Below are 11153 nucleotides of genomic sequence, written 5' to 3' on the forward strand. Positions count from 1 at the left end.
GTAAATCCAGAAAAACTGATTATTTTGCACTGATCTCTTAATTTTTAACAGAGCTGTGTGTGTGTGTGTGTGTGTGTGTGTGTGTGTGTGTGTGTGTGTATTATACATTATATATTATATATATATATATCTGCAATAAATATAATAAACAATACACCTACACCTATGTGTATACTTGTTTATTGTATATAGTATGCTTGGATGGATGGATATAAATAACATTGATTATGTAATACGTTTTTAAACAAATCATTTTAAAAAATGGTTTTCTGTAAATATGAACAAACCAAAATAACAAATTAATTTTTGCTTTACAACCACCTAAATGTATCAAGTAAAGGGATAGTTCACCCAAAACTGTGAATTCTCTCATCATTTACTCACCCTAATGCCATCCCAGATGTGTATGACTTTCTCCTGCAGAACACAAATGACAATTTTTTGAAGAATATCTCACCATGCACTTGCATTGTCATGGATCAACAGTTCAAATATTCTTTTAAAACCTTCATTTGTGTTCAGCAGAAGAAAGAAAATCATACACATATTTGGGATGGCATAAGGGTGAGTAAATGATTGAATTAATTAATCATTTTTAGGTGAACTGTTTTTTAGTTGTTTGTTTTGTTTTTTTTTTGCTTCGACATGGTCACATTGCACCTCACTCTCTGAGATTCAGGTGCTACTGAGGTTTTGTCTGTTTCAATATATTCACAGGTAACTTCATTCATAGATTCTTCAGCACTTTGAAGTAACTTAGAACATCTGGCCAGGCTGTATCTTATCTCACCCCATCTTCCCCCTTTTCTCTATCCTTTCCCTTTCAACTCTCTAGTTGAGACTGGGTCTGTGTAAACAAGTGTTAGATACAAAACCTATGCAGAGCAGTGGATTAATTTTTTTTTTACCTGTTCAACCACACCATTTCACTTGAAGCTGATTTCATGATTGTTTTAGTGATTACCCTTATACAACAATAAATCTCAGTCCTAGTAGTCTCTGTCAGTCTGAGAACACTCTGATGTGATTAAACCAGAGGTCAGCTGTGGTTGTGACCATCTGCCTTTATTTTTATCACAGAAGCTAGAAATGTAGTGAAAAGGCTGATGAGACTGACCTTTGAATATCTCTTTCTCACATAGGCAGACCCTTACCACAATGACTGACAAGAGAGACTGACACATCATTGGACTTTGCAGGTTAACCTCAATAACAACGGGTTTTACAAGCTGAAATTCCAATTAATTAATTGCATCCCCTTCCCCCATTTCATTTAAGCCATTGGCTAAACTGTAAAAGCTATAACCTGACAGTTAAATCAATCAACACTCTCTTTTGTCATTCAGCAATGGCTCACACAATATAAAATCTGCTCAGGGTAAAACATTATATAAACCACTTCTCTCCTGTTGAATCAGATAATTATCCGGTTCAATTGTTGATAATTGTTTGGAAAATATTCTGAAGTTAATGTTTGATTTAAAGGGAGAGATGGAATGGTGGGAAGATTTCTTTAGTCAGCCTAAAACAATGACTGTTCATGCACAGTGTACATAGAAAATCAAATATATTACAGGAAGAGATGTGTACACTAAAGCTCCTTCTCTATGAATAATGAGTGCCTACTGGAAGTTTGAATAGTTTGGTACTTCTTTCCAAAATAATTATAAGTAGTATGAAAAATAAGAGCTGTTATGAACTATGTTTCAAACAATTTTTTGAACTATTATGAATTATTGTGTCTTAAGTGACTTTCAATATTCTGTCGAATATAAAAGATATTAACATCACAATTAAGTCCTAATTTGAATTTATAATAAGAATAAGCCCATCTGCAAAATATAATTTTTAGTCAATAGAAGTGAAAGCAATTGCTGCATTGTAATGGACTCAGAATGTTTCATCTGTCCCTAAGAAACATATAGCAATTCTTTAACAGTTTGTGGTTGTTGAAGTATACATGGCATTACATGGGTTCATTCAAGTAAATAAAAGTAAATTTAGTGAAACACACCTGTCTCCCTAATCAGAATCAAAATTGGCTTTACTGCCAAGTAAGTTTACATATACAAGGAATTTGTCTTGGTGACAGAAGCTTCCGGTGCACAAACAATACAAGAAACAATACAAAACAAAAATAGAATAAAAAGAGAATAGAAAATATATGTATAGAAATACACAATAAGACAAATATTATATATATATATAATATTTATAAATAATACACACACACACACACACACACACACACACACACACACACACGAAGTCTGAAGTTTGTATGCACTTAGGTTGAAGTCATTAAAACTCATTTTTTATCCACTCCACAGACTGCAAGCCAAAGAACACCATCCCAACCATGAAGCATGGGGGTGGCAGCATCATGTTGTGGGGGTGCTTTGCTGCAGGAGGGACTGGTGCACTTAACAAAGAGATGTCATCATGAGGAAGGAAAATTATGTGGATGTATTGAAGCAACATCAAGACATCAGCCAGGAAGTTAAAGCTCTGTTGCAAATGGGTCTTCCAAATGGACAATGATCCCAAGCGTACCTCCAAAGTTGTGGCAAAATGGCTTAAGGACAACAAAGTCAAGGTATTGGAGTGGCCATCACAAAGCCCTGACCTCTTTGTTGCTGTGAAAAAATTGTGGGCAGAACTGAAAAAGCGTGTGCGAGCAACGAGACCAACAAACCTGACTCAGTTACACAAGTTCTGTCTGGAGGAATGGGCCAAAATTCCAGCAACTCATTGTGAGAAGCTTGTGGAAGGCTACCCAAAACATTTGACCCAAGTTAAACAATTTAAACACAATGCTAACAAATACTAACAAAGCGTATGTAAACTTCTGACCCACTGGGAATGTGATGAAAGAAACAAAAGCTGAAATAAATCATTCTCTCTACTATTATTCTGATATTTCACATTCTTAAAATAGTGATCCTAACTGACCTTAGACAGGGAAAGTTTTCTAAGATTAGGGGATGTATGGCAGAAGAGGTAGGGTATGTTGGATAAATATAAATAGACTAAGCTGTGTATTGTACATAATTATTGCTCAATGGGGCAGTTTTAACTATTCATGAGATGGATAGCCTGAGGGAACAAAACTGTTCCTGTGCCTGACGGTTCTGGTGCTCAGTGCACTGTAGCGCCTGCCAGAAGGCAACAGTTCAAAATGGTAGTGGGCTGGGTGAGTGGGGTCCAGAATGATTTTTCTAGCCTTTTTCCTGACTGTGGAAGAGTACAGTTCTTGAATGGAGGGCAGGGGCAACCACTAATCCTCTCAGCAGTCCAAACAGATTTCATAGCTGAACCAAAAAAGTCAGTTATTGAAGTGCATAGGACAGACTCAATGACTGCCTAGTAGAACTGTATCAGCAGTGCCTGTGGCAGGTTGAACTTCCTCAGCTGACAAAGGTACAACCTCTGCTGGGCCTTTTTCACAATGGAGTCCCATTTCAGGTCCTGGGAGATGGTAGTGCCCAGGAACCTGAATGACTCCAATGCTGCCACAGTGCTGTGTAGAATGGTGAGTGGGGTCATTGTTGGGGTGTTCCTCCTGAAGTCCACTATCATCTCCACTCTTTTGAGCATGTTCAGCTCCAGATTGTTTTGACTGCACCAGTGAGCCAGCCGTTCAACCTCCCTTCTGTATACAGACTCATCGTCATCTTGGATGAGGCCAATAACAGTAGTGTCATCTGCAAACTTCAGGAGCTTTACAGAGGGGTCCTTGGCAATGCAGTCATTGATATACAGGGAGAAGAGTAGTGAGGAGAGCACACATCCCTGGGGGGCACCAGGGCTGATCATACATGTGCTGGAAGTGAATTTCCCATCTCACTAGTTGCTGCCTGTCCGTCAGAAAGCTGGTGATTCACTGACAGATAGATGTGGGAACAGAGAGTTGGTGTAATTTAGTCTGGAAAATAGCTGGGATGATGGTGTTGAAAGCCGAACAAAAGTCCACAAAAAGGATCTTTGCATATGTCCCTGGTCTGTCCATATGTTGCAGAATATGATGCAATCCTATGTTGACTGCATCATCCACAGACCTGTTTGCTCAATAAGCAAACAGAAGGGGATCTAGAAAGAGTCCAGTGATGTCCTTCAGGTGGGCCAACACCAGTCTCTCAAATGACTTCATGACCACAGATGTCAGAACGACGGGTCTGTAGTCATTAAGTCCTGTGATTTTGGGTTTCTTCGGGATAAGGATGATGGTGGAGTGTTTGAAGCAGCAGGGAACTTCACACTGCTCCAGTGATCTCTTGAAGATCTGTGTGAAGATGGGGGCCAGCTGGTCAGCACATGATTTTAGACAAGCGGGTGAAACACTGTCTGGGACCTGTGCTTTCCTTGTCTTTTGTTTCCGGAAGACACTGCACACCTCCTCTTCACAGATCTTAATTTAAGATTGAATAGCAGGAGGGGGGATGCAGGAGGTGTTGATGCTTGTGTGAAGTGAAGGTCAGAATGAGTGTGGGTTGTGAAACTGGGCCTTTCATATCTACAGTAAAACACATTCAAGTCATCAGCCAGTTGTTGGTTCCCTGCAGTGTTGGGGGATGGTGTCTTGAATTTGGTAAAATCTTTCAGGCCTCTCCACACTGATGCAGGGTTGTTAGCTGAAAACTTGTTTTTCAGCTTATCAGAGTAGCTTCTTTTAGCCACCCTGATTTCCTTATTCAGCGTGTTCCTGGCCTGATTGTACAAGATTTTATCCCCACTTCTGAAAGCATCCTCTTTGGCCTGACGAAACCCTGATGAGCTTAGCTGTAAACCATGGTTTGTCATTGTTGTATGTTAAATAAGTCCTAGTAGGAATGCACATGTCCTCACAGTAAATTATATATGATGTCACAGTATCTGTGAGCTCATCCAGGTCTGTTGATGCAGCTTCAAAAACACTCCAATCAGTACAGTCAAAGCAGGCTTGTAGTTCCAGCTCTGCTTCCTTGGTCCATCTCTTTACAGTCTTTACTACAGGTTTAGTTCATTTTTGTTTCTGCCTGTAGGTTGGAAGATGAACCAGACAGTGATCAGAGAGTCCCAAATCTGCTCTAGGGACAGAGCGATTTGCATCCTTTAATGTTGTGTAGCAATGATCCAGTGTACTTCTGTCTCTGGTGGGGCATGTAATGTGCTGTTTGTATATGGGCAGTTCACGTGTGAGATTTGGCTTGTTAAAATCTCCAAGAATAAGCGAGTCCAGGTATTGTTGGTCCGTGTCTGTGATCTGATCAGCCGGCTGTTACAACGCAGCATTCATGCATGCATGTGGAGGAATATAAACACTCACCAGAATAAGAGGAAAACTCTTATAAGTCATAAGAGCATGCAGCAACGCAAGGCCTGACAACAGACTACAAGCAGTTATTTTACATCGTCTTGGAACGGAGGGCCAGAGACTTTTCTATACTCTGCCAAATGGAGGTACAACATATGATGAGGCCATGGCGGCTCTTGAAGCTCACTTTATGCCCAAAGTTAATTTTGTTTCCGCTCTACATAAATTCAGACAGCGAGCACAGTGCTCTGATGAAACCGTAAACCAGTAAACCAGTACTTAGCGGAGTTACGTCAGCTAGCTGTTGATTGTCAGTTCGGAGGTATAGAGGACGAAATGCTGCGGGACCAATTAATTGGACATGCTTTTCTCACTGCTGTGAGAGACAGACTGTTATTTGAGCCCAAACTTATATTGGAACATGCCTCTACATTAGCACTTCAAGTTGAACCGGTGGTACAGAATGCCACACTTCTTTCGGATGCTGGTCCATCTTCTGTTCCTTTTCAAGCCATTACGAAGACAAAGACAAATTACAAATGAGGTAAACAAAGATATGAAAGAATGCCAGCACAAAATGTGAAGCCACAGACTTCAAACAAAAGACGTTGTTTTCCGTTGCATCATATGGACGATCTTTTTACTGAGCTTAGAGGTGCTACATTATTCTCTCAAACTGATTTGCAAAGTGCATATCACAAACTTCCCTTACATGAGGAGAGTCGAAACCTGACAGCATTTACTCACGATGGGTTATTCAGATTTATGAAGGTTCCTTTTGGGTTAGCTTCAACACCCTCAGCTTTTCAAAAAAATCATGAAAACAGTACTTGAGGGCTTACCAGGAGTACAAAATTATTTGGATGATTCATTGTGTATGGACAGGATAAAACCACTCATGATGCTAATTTACATGTGGTTCTGAGCCGGCTCACTAACATTGGTCTGAAACTAAACGTGTAGAAAAGCATATTCGGCCAGAGTAGGATTCGTTATCTAGGCCATGACATTTCAAAAGACATATTACACCCTAACCCTGATTCAGCTGAAGCCATTGAAAATGCTCCTGCACCAACAGACATGCCTTCACTATGATCTTTCTTAGGCCTTGCATCTTGGTTTAGCAAGTTTATTCCAAATTATGATATGGTTGTAGAACCCCTGCACCAGCTACTTAAAACGTCACAGAATGTGTCATTCACATGGACTGAAGCAGCTAATGCAAATTATCAAACGATGAAACAGTCTTGGCTCTGTTTGACCCTTCCTTACCCATGTATGTGCCCACTGACGCTTCAGATTATGTCATTGGAGGTGTCATCACACAAATCCACCCAGACCAGACAGAACGTCAGATAGCATTTGCCTCTCGTACATTGACACCAACTGAAATTAAATACAGTACAGTTAAGAAAGAAGCATTAACTTGTGTCTGGACAGTAGAATGTTGGAGAACTTACCTCTGGGGAAGAAGTTGACCAAGTGCTGACCACAATACTGGCCACTAGATGAATGAACAGAGCAGGAATGAGAATAAAAGGATGGAGTGAATAAATGTGCAGATGATGGCTGTCTCATTTGGAAGGCTGTATCCTCCGGAGGTCGCATTTGTCGGCCGCATACGTTATCGAGGCTGTCTCGTTTCAGAAAAGCGAGTAGGACACTTCGAATGCATGAGGTGTATCCTTCATGGGCACTCACAACCCACATTTCTTTGCTTCGACAGAAATGTCTAAAACCAAAAAAGAAAAAAAAAAAAAAAGATTTGTTAATACTAGGATTTGTATTCAATGGGTGCTTCTCAATCGGAAAGCTGCAGACTAGTATATCTCGGCTGCCATGTCATCGAGCCTAGCCTCAGCCTCAGAAAGACTGGTCTAGGAAGGACACAGCCTAACTAGGCTGCAGCCTTCCTATTGAAAAGCACCCAATGTGTCTCTGGACCGTAGCAGCTGCAGTTGAGTGTGATGATCCAGGCTGTGCTCCTGAGTTAGGGAGCAGAGGTAATAGCAACCAAGACACTGTTATTCGATTCTTATTTAATTTAGCCACACAACAAAAAGAGCATGTTGTGGAAAAATTACATTTTCAAATACTATGTCAAAGCAATGGTCCACTGAATAGAAACATGCAAATGTATGTACATTGTTGTGTACAGGTGCATCTCAATAAATTAGAATGTCGTGGAAAAGTTCATTTATTTCAGTAATTCAACTCAAATTGTGAAACTCGTGTATTAAATAAATTCAATGCACACAGACTGAAGTAGTTTAAGTCTTTGGTTCTTTTAATTGTGATGATTTTGGCTCACATTTAACAAAAACCCACCAATTCACTATCTCAAAAAATTAGAATATGGTGACATGCCAATCAGCTAATCAACTCAAAACACCTGCAAAGGTTTCCTGAGCCTTCAAAATGGTCTCTCAGTTTGGTTCACTAGGCTACACAATCATGGGGAAGACTGCTGATCTGACAGTTGTCCAGAAGACAATCATTGACACCCTTCACAAGGAGGGTAAGCCACAAACATTCATTGCCAAAGAAGCTGGCTGTTCACAGAGTGCTGTATCCAAGCATGTTAACAGAAAGTTGAGTGGAAGGAAAAAGTGTGGAAGAAAAAGATGCACAACCAACCGAGAGAACCGCAGCCTTATGAGGATTGTCAAGCAAAATCAATTCAAGAATTTGGGTGAACTTCACAAGGAATGGACTGAGGCTGGGGTCAAGGCATCAAGAGCCACCACACACAGACGTGTCAAGGAATTTGGCTACAGTTGTCGTATTCCTCTTGTTAAGCCACTCCTGAACCACAGACAACGTCAGAGGCGTCTTACCTGGGCTAAGGAGAAGAAGAACTGGACTGTTGCCCAGTGGTCCAAAGTCCTCTTTTCAGATGAGAGCAAGTTTTGTATTTCATTTGGAAACCAAGGTCCTAGAGTCTGGAGGAAGGGTGGAGAAGCTCATAGCCCAAGTTGCTTGAAGTCCAGTGTTAAGTTTCCACAGTCTGTGATGATCTGGGGTGCAATGTCATCTGCTGGTGTTGGTCCATTGTGTTTTTTGAAAACCAAAGTCACTGCACTCGTTTACCAAGAAATTTTGGAGCACTTCATGCTTCCTTCTGCTGACCAGCTTTTTGAAGATGCTGATTTCATTTTCCAGCAGGATTTGGCACCTGCCCACACTGCCAAAAGCACCAAAAGTTGTTTAAATGACCATGGTGTTTGTGTGCTTGACTGGCCAGCAAACTCACCAGACCTGAACCCCATAGAGAATCTATTGGGTATTGTCAAGAGGAAAATGAGAAACAAGAGACCAAAAAATGCAGATGAGCTGAAGGCCACTGTCAAAGAAACCTGGGCTTCCATACCACCTCGGCAGTGCCACAAACTGATCACCTCCATGCCACACCAAATTGAGGCAGTAATTAAAGCAAAAGGAGCCCCTACCAAGTATTGAGTACATATACAGTAAATGAACATACTTTCCAGAAGGCCAACAATTCACCAATAAAAAAAAAAAAAACATTTTTAGTCTTATGATGTATTCTAATTTTTTGAGATGGTGAATTGGTGGGTTTTTGTTAAATGTGAGCCAAAATCATCACAATTAAAAGAACCAAAGACTTAAACTACTTCAGTCTGTGTGCATTGAATTTATTTAATACACGAGTTTCACAATTTGAGTTGAATTACTAAAATAAATGAACTTTTCCACGACATTCTAATTTATTGAGATGCACCTGTATATTTGCCAGAGGATATATCACATTTGGTAGCAAACAAAACTGTTTCCCTGCTAAAAAACAAAAAACTTTCACAATTTCCATGCTGGTCTAGACTGGATGGTGCTGGTCTAGCTGGAGGACCAGCATAGCCATGCGTTTTATCAGCAAATCTTAGTGAAGTTGACCAGCATGGTCTTTCTGAAGAAGCTGGTTAAAATTGTTGGTAACACTTTACAATAAGGTTCTATTTGTTAACATTAATTAACAACATTAGTTAATGAGTAATGAGCAATACTTTCAGCATTTATTAATCTTAGTTCATGTTAAAACATATACTAATACTTTTTTTTTTAAATGTAAAACAATTATTAACATTAATGCACTATGAACTAACACGAATAATTAACTGTATTTTTATTAACATCAAAACAAACAAATGGTTTAAAAATATATGTTGTTAATTGTTTATGATACCTAATGCATTAACTAATGTTAACGAATGGAACCTTATTGTAAAGTATTACCACATTTTTTAAAAGCCTGGTGCTGAGTCCAGCACACCAGCATCCCACGTTGGGGCTCCAGCACAATATAATATAATGGTGACCAGCATATGTATGCTGGTATGTGCAATATTTGGAAATTACTTTTTGGGTAGGCCTCAAAATTGGATGGGCCAAGTTTTCACCCCATTTTTGGTTTCAATTTTTTTTTTTTTTTTTTTAAGTTTTCCTTAAAAAAAAAAAAAAAAAAAAAAAAAAATGTGCGAAAAGATGCACATTCAAACAGTTCTTTCACACTTTCAGAAATCAGAATATATGCTTTAACTATTTATAAGTATAGATTTTAAGTCAAAGAATTCTCTAATATTCTGGGAGGTCCAGGCCCACCATGGCCCACCCTTGGCTATGCCACTGGCTATATCCAAAGCTCTAGTGACTAGCTTTTCCCAGAGCATTTGCAAACCCTGTTCAAAGCAAACTCTTTTCCATTTCACCAGCATATTCAGGCCTACCCCCTAGTTAGACATCATCTAAATATAAACTTTTATTTTTACCAGCCTTTTCTATAGTGCTCATTAGACTATTTCCGTTTGTGGGTGGAAATGTGCTAAACTTGCATTGATTAAAAGCTGTCATACTTACAGGGATCACATGGTTGCCAGGCAGCAGCACATGAATCTATGCCAAGATACATCTCTCCAATTCAAAAACAAAGAACGTGAGAATCTTTTCAGCAGCTCATTAAGTTACCACCATGTTAAGTATGCTTAAGAGAGAATAAATACATACAGCTCATCCTTAATTATAATGAAAGAGAGAGACATTTCTTGGGTAAATAATTACTACATAAGGCACAAATTGTTAGCAATTAGAAGGAGACTCTGGTGCAAGCAGAGATAATTAAGTCTGCACTGCCTTAATAATTGCGCCGTGGCTAACACATAATGCTGCGTCCCTTCGAATCAATGCAATTACATTAACCCAAGCTCTGTAGTTAACCCCTGACATAATGCTACACGTTTCCATTACCTCTAACAGGAACGCTCGGTTGTGATCTAATGATGCTTCTCTCTTACCCCCCCAAAGCGTGTACATTGATTTGATGTTTATTTGTAGTCTTACTTTGTTTGCTGCGATTATTGGATAAAGTGTTGCTCAAGATCCTTTTCAAATGAAACTTCCGAAAGAAAATCCTATTTGATGTACATCTCATTTTAAGTGCATCACATTCTGCTATTAGACTGCAACAAAATTCAAAGAGAATACCAAACGCCTTCTGGCCATCTGTTTGGGCAAATTTCACCGGTTACTAAGCTAACTAACTAAATTGGATTCTGTCACTACACCCAGTATTTTTTATTTTCTCCCACTACACCCAGTCTTGAGTTTGGAAGCTGGATTTCAAATCCTGAGGCCCTCTCTGTGCACCAAATGGCAAAGATGTAGAATGTTATGCAACTTCAACCGGCCAAGACAGTAAGTCTTACTGACACGTAAAGTGGCCATTCACAGATGGTTTTGTCATTACGTGCTGTCTAACAGTCTACTATGATGGACTTCAGAGGATGAATCGATGCCACCTCCAACTGTAAGATATGGGATTCTTCATGTGCCACTTTCTGAACCTTGG

Source organism: Myxocyprinus asiaticus, chromosome 1, assembly GCF_019703515.2.
Source record: "Myxocyprinus asiaticus isolate MX2 ecotype Aquarium Trade chromosome 1, UBuf_Myxa_2, whole genome shotgun sequence".
Taxonomy (NCBI): domain Eukaryota; kingdom Metazoa; phylum Chordata; class Actinopteri; order Cypriniformes; family Catostomidae; genus Myxocyprinus; species Myxocyprinus asiaticus.